Source organism: Macaca fascicularis, chromosome 3, assembly GCF_037993035.2.
Source record: "Macaca fascicularis isolate 582-1 chromosome 3, T2T-MFA8v1.1".
Classification (NCBI taxonomy): domain Eukaryota; kingdom Metazoa; phylum Chordata; class Mammalia; order Primates; family Cercopithecidae; genus Macaca; species Macaca fascicularis.
Window position 1 is genome coordinate 152565455 of NC_088377.1, and position 14981 is coordinate 152580435.

The 14981-nt window shown below is 35.4% G+C and overlaps 1 protein-coding gene across 12 annotated transcripts in view; it reads right to left on the reverse strand.

Annotated features, from left to right (window-relative positions):
* IMMP2L (inner mitochondrial membrane peptidase subunit 2) overlaps positions 1-14981 on the reverse strand; it is an 872645-nt gene that overhangs the window by 358089 nt on the left and 499575 nt on the right. The window lies entirely within an intron of this gene.

A 14981-nucleotide genomic window follows, 5' to 3' on the forward strand; every position in this document is an offset into this window, starting at 1 on the left:
AGCAGCTGAAGAAATACAGGTAGCTATTTCTTTGCATCAGGTGGCTGTGACCAGGCAGGAATCAACTTTCAAAGACTTTTTTTAACCTAAGACCCAAAGGTTTTCATTGAAGTCATGCAGACTACCTAAATTACCCTCTCCATGCCTAGAGTCCATTAGTGACGGTCAAATGTCTTCTGGCTTTTTTGTCATGAATCTAAAAATAGTAAGCCTACCAAGTTAGAAGAAAATGAAATGACCGTTATAGTTAGAAAACAAAGTACTTGGGTATTTCAATGTATTGCTCATCACTTTCCATACCAGCTATAATTTTAGCCACTTCAATCCAGCAACACATTTCTGAAACTACTGAAAGAGTCAACCTCATATTCCTGATTTTTAAGAAAATTATTGCTAGTCAAAGGGAAGAACAGCTTTAAACACATCTGACAGCATAAGTGGCTTCTGGCAGGAATCCGGGTCATGCTTCATGGGCAATGTAAAAAGGGAGCAAAAAGGCAGTCACTTAAATGGGACAGTGACAGAATCACGAATCATGGAATCCCAAAACCCAATGGTCACAACTGTTCCTTCTCCCAAGTTCCTAATTCTTTCCAGAAAGCCAGACAGTAGCTCATTCCAGCTCACTACCACAAAAGGAATATTGGATTCTGCCCCAGGAGAGACTCAATCTCAAGAGCCAAATCACAGTGAGAAAGATGTGCAGAGTTCAGGATTGAACCTATTCAGACCACTGAAGCAATTGTTTTAAATATTAGTCATTTCCTACTCTTCCCCCATCATCTGAAATTTTAAAAAAGTGAAAAAAAAGCCTATAGTATGTGGTAAAAATTGATGCCACTTAAAAAAACTGTTTTCCTTTCATTAAACAAACTCTTCTTTCCTCATTTTTCCATTTAATGTGAAAACATATGTGCACGTAATGAATGCCAATAGAAGATATACTTAGTTTTATTATTATGAAGTATTTTTTATTCCTTTGTCTTCCTTCACATGGGATCTGTACAGTTAAAAGATCTACACAACATGAGAACTTCAGAGAAGATGCCAATTTGACTGTGATTAAAGATTTAGCTATGGAGCCCCTAAAGAAATCGCACTGAGTTGCTGTCACTAAGACTCCACAGGTTCCTTTGGAGTAGAGGTGAGCTATAAAGTTCTCAACTATGAGAGGCTAATACAAATGTATTCACTTTATTTATATTAGTAAAACAGGATTAACTACATAGTTACCCACTGTATTTACTATACTTTAGAGCAAAAATGCATACAATAGGAACAACAAATAAAAGCAAAAGTATATATATGTGTATACGTATGTATGTATATATGTGTGTGTGTGTATATGTGTCTGTGTATACGTATATGTGTGTGTATATACATATGTGTTATATATATATATATTTTATATATATATGAGAATTAAACAAGTAAATGGATGCCATAGGATGGGAGCCAGATTCCTTACTGTTAGAGTGGGAGGTTAGAGGTAAGCAAGGGAGAGTGATTAGAATCATTCATATGGTGATGAATTCTGGTAGGAGACACAGTATGAACACATGTTTAGCTTAAATATATATACAGATAATTACATCTAGTAATGTTTACAGTTATGAGTATACACACAGGTTAGTAATCGATGCATGTATTTCTTTGTTCTGTCAGCTGAGAGGGCCTAGAAGCAATCACATACCAGTAGCAATGATCATACCTAGGGTCCAGACTTTGGTTTCTAATATCACTCCCCAATAAAAGGCATCCATGCTCCTTGAGAAAATAGATGCTTCTAGGACAAGAACAGGAAATATAAAAAGTGAGCCTGGAGCATTTTGTAGTGCTAGAAAATAAGGAGGGGTATAGGTGTGTGTGTGTGTATGTGTGCGTGTGTGTGGTGTGTGTGGTGTGTGTGCAAGAGAGAAAGCCTATATTGATGTGGATACGTCATAGGGACACCAAAGCCAACTAAAACAGCTCCCAATGGCCAAAGCTGAAATAATTTAATCACCAAAATTAAAAAAACATATTGGATTATAACAAAAAGTATAAAATAAATATCCACAAGCCTACACAGAAATAAATAAATGATTGAATATGTAAGTGAATGAAGATAAAGAGGCAAGTATATCCAACAGAAGAAATCCAAATAATTTATGTCAATATTCTGCCCTCAAAGAGGAAGAGAATACTTCTCCACCCCTTGAGTGTGGGCTGCTCATAGTGACTATCTTCCGAAAATTGTAGTATAGAAAGAAGAGAAAAAGAATAACTTTACAGTGCAGAAACCTGGCAAACATTATTTCAGCCAGGTGATCAAGGTGATAAATGGTGATAAATCATGTTGACAGTATGTACCCTTGATATATAATGAAAAGGCACTTTACCTCTGTGGTCTTACTCCAGAAAAAAATCTGTAACGCCATTATGACCATGAAAAACACCAGAGAATTTTTTTTTTTTTTTAAGACAGGGTCTCACTCTGTCACCCAGGCTGGAGTGCAGTGGTGCAACTTCAGTTCACTGCAACCTCCGCCTCCTGGGCTGAAGCAGTCATCCCACCTCAGCCTCCCGAGTAGTTGGGACTACAAGTGGGCATGACCACGCCTGGCTAATTTTTTTGGATTTTTAGTAGAGACAAGGTTTTGCTATGTTGCCTAGGCTGGTCTCAAACTTCTGAGCTCAAGCTATCCACCTATCTTGGCCTCCCACAGGGCTGGGATTACAGCCATGAGCCACCACATCTGACCTGGACCATTCGTATTGGCAGAAGAATGGAAAAATAGATCAATAGAATAGAATGGAGAGCCTAGAATTATGTGTAGACCTACATAAATATGATCAACTGATCCTTGACAAATGACTTCATTAAAATTAAAAACTTCTGCTCTATGAAAAGCACTGCTAAGAAAATGAAAAACCAAGCCACAGCCTGGGAGAAAATATTTTCAAAGCACACATCTGATAAATGACTTCTATCCAAAATATAAAAAGAGCTGTTAAAATGTAACAATAAAGAAATGAACAATCCAGTTAAAAAATGGGCAAAACAGGGCAGAGTGCAGTGGTTTACACCTGTAATCCCAGCACTTTAGGTGGCCAAGGTGGGCAGATTACTTGAAGTCACGACTTTGACATCAACCTAGCCAGTACGGTGAAACCCCTTCCCTACTAAAAATACAAAAATTACTCAGGCATGGTGCTGGATGCCTGTAATCCTAGCTACTCAGGAGGCTGAGGCAGGAGAATTGCTTGAATCCAGGAGGTGGAGGTTGCAGTGAGCCGAGATTGCTCCACTGCACTCCAGCCTGGGTGACAGAGCAATATTCCATCTCAAAAAATAAATAAATAGGCCAGGTGTGGTAGCTCATGCCTGTAATCCCAGCACTTTGGGAAGCTGAGGTGGGCAGATCACCTGAGGTCCGGAGTTTGAGACTAGTCTAGCCAACATGGTGAAACCCCATCTCCACCACAAATACAAAAATTAGCTGGGCATGGTGGCGGTGCCTGTAATCCCAGCTACTCAGGAGGCTGAGGCATGAGAATTGCTTGAACCTGGGAGGCAGAGGATGCAGTGAGCCAAGATTGTGCCACTGCACTCCAGCCTGGGTGACAGAGTGAAACTCTGTTTCAAATAATAAATAAATAAAATAAAAATAAGTAAATAAATAAAATAAAAATGGGCAAAAGTTGTGGACACCCTATCTAAAATGAATACATACGACAAATAAGTATATGAAATGTTCAATATCATATGTCACTCGATAATTCCTAACTAAAACAATTAGACACTATTACACATTCAACCATGACTAAAACCCAAAACACTGACTACACCAAATGCTGACAAAGATGTGGAACAACAGGAACTCTCACTCACTGCTGGTGGGTATGCAAAGTGGCACAGCCACTTTGAAAGACAGTTTGGCAGTTTCTAACAGAACTAAATAGACTCTCATCACATGATCCATCAATTGTACTCCTTGCTATTTACTCAAATGAGTTAAAAATTTATGTCATTACAACAACCCTCACAGGACTGTTTATAGAGCTTTATTCATAATTGCCAAAACTTGTAAACAACTAAGATATACTTCAACAGTAAACAAACTGTGGTATATCCGTACATCAGAATACTACTCAGCAATAAAAAGAAGTAAGCAATTAAGTCATGAAAAATCATGGAAGAACCATTAATGTATATTGCTTAGTGAAATATGGCAATCTGAAGAAGCTACATACTATGTAATTCCAACTATATAACATTCTGATATTTACACGTGAGACATGAAAACATATCAATACAAAAATTTGTATGTTAATATTCATACCAGTGTTATTTATAATAGCCCCAAACTATAAAAACCCAAAGGCCCATCAACAGATTAACAGATAAATAAATTGTGGTAATATCCATATTATGGAACATTGCTCAGCAATAAAATAAAATAGATTACTGACAATAAACTATAGTGACATAAAGCACATCAGTAGTTGCCAGGTGCTAGGTGTGATGGGAGAAGAATAACTGCAAAAAGGACGAGAAGGAGTATGGGGAGTGATGGGAACACTTTTTATGTTGAATTTGTTATAATACATTGAAATGTACACATAAAATTGATGAATTTTATTGTAAGTAAATTATATTTCAATAATGATTATTAAAAATAAAGTAATCACACAATGAGGAGGGGGAATGCAGCAATCACGTATTCAATTCTTCCTTGATACAAAGTTGTATAAAGGAATTGAAGTACAAAGACGAATTAAGATAAAATTCTTACCCTGCAATGAATTTACAGTCTAGTAGAAAAAACAGACATATACACAACCAGTGTAACTATAGTAAGTATAATAATGGAGTTATAAACAGAATTTTATACACATAGGGGCAAGGCATTAATTATACAAGATTCAGAGAAACATTGCAAAGGATTACAAATGAGTTGCGTCTTAAGAAGTGATTAGAATTTCAGCAAGTGACATTTCCTAACAAATCATAAGGTATATTTCATAGTTATTTTCCTCTATATTTATCTCTTCATCCATCCATCTATCCTTCCCTCCATCTATCCATCCACCCATCTATGCCTAGGGAAAGGAAGGGATGTAGAGAAAATTCGATATTGTAGTATATAGCAATATCCAGGGCTTAGTTTGTAACATAAGAATTTGTTATTTTGTATTTTAAGTCTAATAATTTCTGCACAGCAGTTAGAATAAATGTATGCTGTATAGAACTGCATATTTAGTTTACCTTAGCAGCAAAAATTTAAATCTGATCCTCTCAGAAACTTATCTACTTCAAAGGGTAGCCTAGAGCTAAAAGAGGCTAATGACCATAACAGCACCAGACTCGGTCCAACACCTACGACAATACTTAATACTTAGTAAGAGCTGAGTAAATATTGTTGAATAAAACCAAAACAGACAGATAGTTAATTCAACTTTATTGAACCTCACAGAGGAAAACTCCACATATAACCAAACTGTACTTCCATTACAGACCCTGTACAGTTACAGTTTTTTAAATCATTTTCAGTCGAGTCAATAATAGGATGTTAAAAGAAAACAGAATATTAAAGAATCCAATACTGCTTTGAGACAGGATCAAATAAAGCCCTGCTTCAAAACTGTATCTGCTTCTCCAATCCTACAAAAGTGGGTAGTTTTATTTAGACCTACTATTACTACTTCATTCTGTACTTTCTATAAAACTTTGACCAATAACACTGGTAAATGGCCAACATGTAAAGACAATGACAGGAATAAAAAGGTATCATCTATCAACCCTGTTTACACCCTTCCACATAATCTGATGTTTGGGTAACTAAAGTATAAAAGCAAAATAGCATTTTCTAAAACAAGCAAGAAATAGAAGATAACTCTAAACACAAATATGGACAACATAACCTAGTAGTCAAGTACAGATGCTTTCAGAGATGAGGTTACTTGGTTGGAATGAGACCTTGAACCAAAGAATACTGCAATAAACAGTGACTACTTCTACATATGTGACCAACTACAAGTGAAAAGGGTCAAACACACAGGTGATTATGCAGCCATAATTTTTGCATCATTGTATACATGCTGACATATACCAATGCTAGCAATAACATCCTTAAGAATTATGGACACAAGCTATGGCTAGATACTTTCAAATTATTGACAATTTCCTCCTGTCAATAAGAAGAAAGTTCCAGAAATGTTGCACATCATCATGTTAGATAACACTAAGAAATTACTAGATTATTTATTTTTAAAAAATTATCATTGGAGGAGTCCTTCTTAACTATCTATATTCTTCAACATAGTAATCCCTTTCCTAAATGGAATCATCTGATATGGACTGACGTGGTCATTCCATTTATACACTGTATAACATTCCACATTTGATCTTGAGCAAGTTACTTCCCTGTGCCTCAGTTTCTTCATCTGTAAAATGGGAATGACGACAATACTTACCTCACAAGGTTACTGTGAGGATTAGATGAGCTAATGAATGCAAAGTGCTTAAAACAGAGCCTCGCACATAGGAAGTTCTATAACTTTTAGTCATTATTATTATTTTTTTTCATTATTATTGCTCATATTATTCCTTCTTTGCTACCAAACTACATCAATAAACATGGCATTTTAGAACTAGTAAAAACTTAGAACTAACATAAGAAACACAAATCTCTAGATCTAGTTCACTGCTGCTTATAATACCATTTCCTTTAAGAGAAAAATTTACCTGTCCTCTGAAACCTTCCTCTATAAACTGGACCCCTTAATGACAAGAGATGCACCGTGAATTAAATTCTGGTCCCAGCTCTACCTGGGCCTCCCAGCAAGCCCCAGGTAAGTCATCTCCCCTTTGGGGCCTCAGCTGTCTCATTCTTAAAATAAAGTGTTCGCATTTGAGGATTATTAAAGTCCCTTTGAGTCCTAATACTCTGATTCAATAAATCCTTCAGGTTCTTTAATGTATAAATATGACATTATAAATTTGACTTTTTGACACTTTAGAATTTATCTCTAGACACTTCACTAGATTATAAGCATCAGGATCCTCTAGGGCAGGATCTTTATTCTCTTTCATTCAGAAGTTAGATAGTTAAGCCAAAAAAAAAGTCTCACAAATAAAGTATTAATAAAGTCATCAGTGCTTCCAGAAGCAAACTGGAATTTTATTGCTGTTACACATCTCTTTTTAAAATACTATTACTTGATTAAAAAGCTGTTGAATTCTATCATACATTCTTGTAAAAGTGTATTTTTACAAACCAGATAACTTTATAGTTTCTGTAGTTTGGGATAGGTAAATAAGTGGCTTAACATGTTCAATACCAGGGTCACTTATTTTTCTAATGAATCCATTAAGATTATAAATTTATTCATGATATCATAAGAAATCACCATGTGGGAGTATTGCAATTAAAAAGAAACATTTTTGTTTATTAATGTTTTCAAGTGATATAATGTTTTGCAACAGAAAAAATAAGCATATGAATGAAATGTCAAGGACCAATAATGAGCAGTCGGAACTGCTGAGCAGATCCCTCCTTCTTAGCTAGTAACACTGTTGTATAGGATCACTCAGGCTGAAAATGAAATTTTTCACAAGGAAAAATTTAACATTTTGTCATCATTACACTGTTGTGCTATAAGCTGATTTTCTTCAACAAGCTGGCAGGTGCTTCAATACTCAAAATGCTAAGATTCTTAAACCAAACTAACATATACATAGTATGGAACATTAATCTTAAGATTTATATTTTCAAATTTTTAGAGGTCTAAAGGTTTTCAAGGCAGCTGTTAACATATACTCTTTCTGAAGTGGAGGTTTCCAAAGATTGGGAATGCAACTGATAAAATATAAAATCAGAGGAGAAACAGTGGAAAAGTAAACGTAATATAAGAGAATCACAATATGTAATGGAGTCATTAATTTCATGAGTCTCCTTGGATAGGTTTAAAGCACACTTCAGATGCATTAGTAGGATATCATTTTATATTTCAGAAGGAGAACTCTCAAGCCAAGCTTCTTTGTAGTAAATGAATCATCCAGCTATATTTTGTGAAAAGGGGTCATTTTAATTTCAGGGTCTTTTATTGCCCAGCAAGGTAACTGACTGAACTGTGAAATGACATTCACAATATAAATAAACTCAGTTGTCTTTGCTTCAAAGAAGGTAGTTATTATTCAAGCATTTACTTTCTGGTGTATCTCACAGATTTAGATTTACATAATAGATATTGGCTTTGTTAACACTGGACAGAAAGCAAACTTTACTAAAACAATTTACAGTAATTAATTATGTACAATTGCTGCTAATAAAAAGGGTAATGAAAACGGAAAAAGTATGTGCAGAAAATATCAAAAATAAGATGAAGAGACGGGAAAGTTCCCATTCTGTTTCTAGATGACAGTTTAAATGTACTGTATTTTATTAACAGGTAAAAAAGTCGTGGTGATATCTTAAAGTGCTCATCCTGTCTGTGTCTAAATAATCTATCCATCACAGAAAAACTCTGTCCCATAGGCCAGTGTGTGTTTGATAGATACTATTATAGTAAAATATTGACCACACCATAACTAGCAAATGTTACAATGAAGAACCGTAATTTGAAGTTAAAATATTTTCTCATCATCAATAGCAGGTACAGCAGCATATCCTAACTTAAGAGGAGAGCCTATGACCACCTAAAAGTACTGACAGAATTTAAAAGGCAAAGAAAGAGAGTAAGAACACATTGATTCTTATTTTTATAAAATCTATTTTTTTTTTTTTTGGTCGCCCAGGCTGTAGTGCAGTGGCGCTATCTCGGCTCACTGCAAGCTCCGCCTCCCGTGTTCACGCCATTCTCCTGCCTCAGCCTCTGAGTAGCTGGGACTACAGGCGCCCACCAGAGTTTCACCGTGTTAGCCAGGATGGTATCGATCTCCTGACCTCGTGATCCGCCCGCCTCGGCCTCCCAAAGTGCTGGGATTACAGGCGTGAGCCACCGCGCCCGGCCCCCTATTTTTATAAAATCTAAACGCAATTATTCACAATTTGTGGGTGGGAGAAATGAAAGGAAAAGCAATACGTTGGTGGCTAGTAAATTGGAAGCACAGTGGAAAAGGAGTAAGCCCACAGCACTGCCTACTTAGTTACTGTTGAGGATCCTATCCTCATCAATGACTAGAAATACACGAAAGATAGGGGAGAGGAAGTAGTAAAAGTTGTCCTCTTTTCAAACCTGCTAAAGCCAACGAGATTCAAAGACCCTGAACTAGGTTAGCAAACTCACTAAAATCAGCTATGATCCTGAACGGTATGCACTGAGCAGTCACAATAACCTAGGCACCAGCATCTAACTAAAATGTAAAGAGGTGAAAAAGAGTTCTGGTTTGTTCAGTAAAACAGATTCTTGGGCGTAAAACTATACAACTTCTAGCACTCAGTGGAAATAAAATGAATAGAAAAGGGGGTATATTGTTTCATATGTTAAATAATCTATGGAGAAGAGTACCATTTTCAATATTTCTCAAGCCAATTTTTAATCTGACATGAGTTGAAATGAAGCATAGTTAAAAATTAAAGGGGATAATCTTTGTAAATCAAGTTATTAGTAGAAAACAGATTTTAAAATCCAGGGAATTAAATATTGGAAATTCTCTCAAAGTACAAGTAATCAAACTTGGGGATGATAACTCACTAATCAAAATCAAGGTTTCTACTTGTGACTTAATATAAATAAGAAGGTGATAGAAATATATTTCTAAGCCTTGGAATTCAGGGAATTTTTTTTCTTTTATGTCTCAGACTTCAAACTTTGGGGAACGGGGTCTTTTTTTTTTTGTACATAACTTCTATTTCAAACTTTGATAAGCACAATGTATAGAACAGAATGGTCTGCTTTGGAGGTATAAAGATAGCCTAATCTCATATCTTTCATCATTTTTTATATATGATCTCATTGCATCTGTTCCAACCATCAATTCAAAACATGTATTTTGATTTTAATTTTGGAAAACGTAAAATCTCAAATTTAAAAGCTTAAGTTTCAGAACATATTTATTAAAACTCAGTTATTCAAATGACAGCTGGCACAAAAAATATAGTGTGTTTTATTTAGGGAGTCATAAACATGTTCAAAACATCTAGTTTATTTTTAATAAAAACAGAATATATTTTTCTAAACATAAGCAAATCTCTATTAACCCTTAAACTAACAAATATTACACTCATGACACTTTAAGGAAGATATGCTCAGCTGCCATGTTTGGTAAAGCTTACCAGTAGGCAGATACCACCTGGAAAATAAAAAACTAAATTTAGCATCAAGTATAGATAGCACAATTCAAAAAAATTCTCGTTAATTCAGGTCAGTGAGCTCTCCCTGCTTTGTATTCCCTGTTTATATGTTAGTCCATATAATAAAGTATTAACATGGTAGTTTTTTTAAAAAAAAAACTATCACAACAAAAACTGCCCATTTTTATTGCATTAATCAAAAGTTCACAAAAATATGAAAATCAAGAAGTAATTCCAGCATCTCTAGTCCTCCCTTAATTGTGTGCAAATTTTACCTAAGAAATATCTTCCCATCTTCCTATGCCTTTAATTGGCTACCACTGCATTTTAGCAGCACATTAGCCCAACTCTATACATGCAGACCCATCTATAAAAGGGTCTGGGCTGGGCAGGGTGGTTCACACCTGTAATCCCAGAACTTTGGGAGGCCGAAGTGGGTGGATCACCTGAGGTTAGGAGTTCAAGGACAACCTGGCCAACATAGTGAAACCCGTCTCCACTAAAAATACAAAAATTAGCTGGGCATGGTGGCACATGCCTGTAATCCCAGCTACTCAGGAGGCTGAGGCAGGAGAATCATTTGAAGCCGGGAGGCAGAGGTTGCAGTGAGCCAAGATTGTGACACTGCACTCCAGCCTGGGTGACAAGAGCAAAACTCTGTCTCAAAAAAAAGGGTCTGGCCACTACACTACATAATTATTTCCATGATTAAAAAATTAAACCAAAGTTTCCAAAAATTATTTATTTGAAAAGAATTTTATGTTGCTATTAAATAACTAAATTCCTTAAATAGATATGGAGTTGTCAAAATGACCAATAATTTTTAACAGGTGGAGAAACGTTAGGTCACCTAGACTGATAGCAGTAGTGATATTGAAAACTTAAACAACTTGGATTTTTATTCTTACTGAAGCAAATACCCAGTTTTAGGGGATGTTCTACCCTGAGTTTAATAAAATGTATTCTGCCAAACAGTTACAGCAAAGAGAGTGTTTAATCAAATTTATCTAACATTTGATTGTATATCCTGAAAATCTTTTAATCTAAAAGATATATAAATCTAATATTAAATATTAGATTTAAATAGTAGGTACAGCAGCATATCCTAACTTAAGCGGAGAGCCTGTGGTCACCTAAAAGTACTGACAGAATTAAAAAGGCAAAGAAAGAGAGTAAGAATTTGATTTAAATATATAAATCTAATGTTTAATATTATATAATTATATAAAATCTTATCTTATAAAATCTTATAAAATTATATAAAATCTAATATTAAATCTAATATTTAATCTAAAAGCTATTTAAAACTGATGCATAACAAAAGATGTATAAGATTTTAACTAGGGCAATAAAGCATGGGATGATAAGTTTTAGTTACATCATTTATACATTTATAAAAATTTATGTTTATAAATTAATATTGATGCTATTACTTGGCTCAAATATTGCACTGAGGTAAAATACTCAACTTTAGCTTGCATTCACTTACAAACATACAATGTCAACATACAATTCTAGCTGTTCTGAATTATCATTCGCAGCTAGTATTTTGGTATGATCATCTTCTAGAAGATAATCCTGCTTAGGGATTAGTGGCTAATTCTTATGACCACGTACCACCTAAAGAAATTTAAATTATTGTTTTCCTGGGGCTCACAAATTTTTGAAATATCATCATTAAAAAAATTTACAAGTGCCTACAAGGTAAAATAATATGAAACTAAACTTAGCTGAGGTGTGGTCTAAAGAGTAAGTTTACAGTAAAAAAGGCCTTGAAATCAACTAAATTTGTTTCACAAAATGAGTAAAAATATGTGTAAATAAAAAGTCTAAGCATGTACTTATGTTTTCTTAAAATGTGTCTTTGTGGCAGCTCATTCTATCTTCTTCACTACAAATATCCAATTCTAAGAAATATCTAGAAAAAGGCAGCAACGATCTCCCAACTGCCAGATAGAGTGGCTTTTCTAGTTTGCATTCTTTTAACCACTCAGGGGCACAGGTAAAGTTAAACTCTTGTTGATATTCTGTCTTTCCTTGGCTTCGGAGATAGCATTTTCCTGAATCTGTTCACTCTCAGTCTACATTTCTGATGTGTGTTTGTCACCAGTCACTTAAGTGTTGCTAGATCCCAAGGCCCTATCCTTGAGAATCCCCTTTCCTTTTCTATTTGTACTCTTTTACTCTAATGGCTTAAAATTACTAGGTGCACATGATTCCAATTTGTTTTCAGCCCAGGGTTTTTCTTTGAATTTCTGACTCATACTTCCTACTAGGGCATAGACCTCAGGTGTCCTGCATATAGTACACAGGGATATGAGGCAATCTAGTGTAGTTAGTGTCAAGAGTATAGGCTCTGAAGCCAGAATACCTCAGTTTGAATGCTAAGTCTACCAGTTGTGTGAACTTAAGTTGTTTAACCCTTCTGTAGCTCAGTTTCCTTATCTTTGAAATGGAAGTAAAAACAATAATCTATATTAGAGGGCTTTTATAAGGGTGAAATGAACTTTGAACGGAGATTGGCATATAGTAAGTGCTACATAGTGTGTGTTAAATAAGTAACACTATAATTTATGATTCTTAAAGTATTCCTTATAATCCCCCTCATGCACATATTTGTAAAGCTGCATGTCCTGATCACTGAAACCTCTGCCTCCCGGGTTCCAGTGATTCTCTTGCCTCAGCCTTTTGAGTAGCTGGGATTCCAGGTGCACACCACCACGCCCAGCTAATTTTTGTATTTTTATTAGAGAAGGGGTTTCACCATGTTGGCCAGGCTGGTCTCAAACTCCTGACCTCAACAGATCCACCCGCCTCGGCCTCCCAAAGTGTTGGGATTACTGGCTTGAGCCACCATGCCCAGCTACCATTTAAAGATTTTATCTTGCAAGGGTTAACTTGGTGATACCTAAGCTGGAGGCACTTGGAGAAACAACACGCTCAAGCTCAAGCTAGATGCTCGCAGAGGTCAAAGGGCTCCTGGTTAGGCAAAGAGAAGCAAGGATATAGAACAGGCCATGCTTGATCTATTTAATACTCTGCCTAAAATCTTAGTTCTGCCTAAGAGCTTAGTGAATAGCATGGTCTGCTGTGCCACAATAGATGAATAACATCTAAATTGGGATTTCAGGATTTTAAAGAAGCTTACAACTTTCAACCTTTCTCCATTCCTTCAAATCCACACTACTCTTTTCTTGACCCACTCTCTGGTATTCTGAGGCTAGGGAAAATAATAAAGAAATGTAAGATGGCTATATATCTTGAAAGGGCAGAGATCGTGTCTTGTTCACTCTAAGCCAGCACCTAGCAGAGTGCCTGGCTTATAATTGAAATTCGATAAATATTTCTTGAATAAAAGAATAAATATCAAAAACAGATGGCGCAAAAGAAGTCAAATTCCTATTTCTACAGCTGATACTGCTGACTCAACGTGCCTCAGAAACAACCATATACTACACTCCCACTCCACCTCACTCAATCCACACACACTCCTGTAATTCCTAACAGTAGCTGCTAATGGCCCAACCTGTAGTAAGTCTCAAAGACAATCTGTTATATCCTCCTTTAATTTTTGAAATATGAAAAGAAATACTTGCATAAGATCCTTTCCTAAAGGCATCTCTTGAATTAAGCACATCCTATGATTTGATTTTTTTTTTAGGTGGCAAAAAATTGATTTTTAAAAGTGGTAATATAATATACTGATAAGGTATTACAATTAACTCAGCCAGGAAGCCTGGAATTTCATGGTTACTTAATGTCCCACCTTCCTCCCCTTCTCCTCTCAACATTAACATCTTAACAGTTTATTTATACAGTACCCAAAAATGCCTAAAGGAAAATACATAAACTTTAAATGAGATGCAAATTTGACATCTGCCAGTTCAGACTTGCAGAGTTTTATCTTCTCCATCTTAGCTGAATTTGAGAGTTTTCTTTAGGTACAAATTCATTTCCTTCTAAATATTATGGGTTAAAAATTAAATACAAAAAAAAACAAACAGAATAGTAAAAAGCTATGTTTCAGTACTGGAAAATGCAAATATCACTGTGTGACCTTTGATATAATAGTTTTTTAGTGTAACACCAGAAATAATTATATCAGTGGCCTGCTTCCTGCCATCTCTACAGAGGTGTAATGAAGAAATCTTAGTTAATATGTACTAGACAAGAAAGTAGCTTAGAAGACAATGCTTTTAATTACTAAACAGGAAGCAAAAAAACAGTTGTGGACAGGAATATTAAACAGAGATCATTACTTGACCTTCAAAACAAGAGAATGACTAATAATTTTGTCAGCTCTTTTGTCAGTAAAGGGATTTGATAGGGGTATGTAAGAAAGTTCATAGTCCAAAAGATAGTGATCCTTTAATAAAAATAATAAAAACACTGAGGCATTTGCCAAGTTAATTCTTGCCATTTCAGTATCAATCAAAAGATATTATGTCAAGCAACTATATTCTCTAAGCCATTTTTAGTAGAGTCAACTTAACTGTTCCCTGAATGCCTTCTGATCTATTTAGATGATTCTTCACCAGCATCACCAAAAACATATAGAGTCTCACCCTCATATATCATGGAATAGGATAAAATGCCAAATGCAGAGAATTAAGTCAACATTGCCTTTGATCTCTAAGGACCTAGAATCTAAAATTGTACCTACCGGGCTGGGTGCGATGGCTCATGCTTGTAATCCCACTG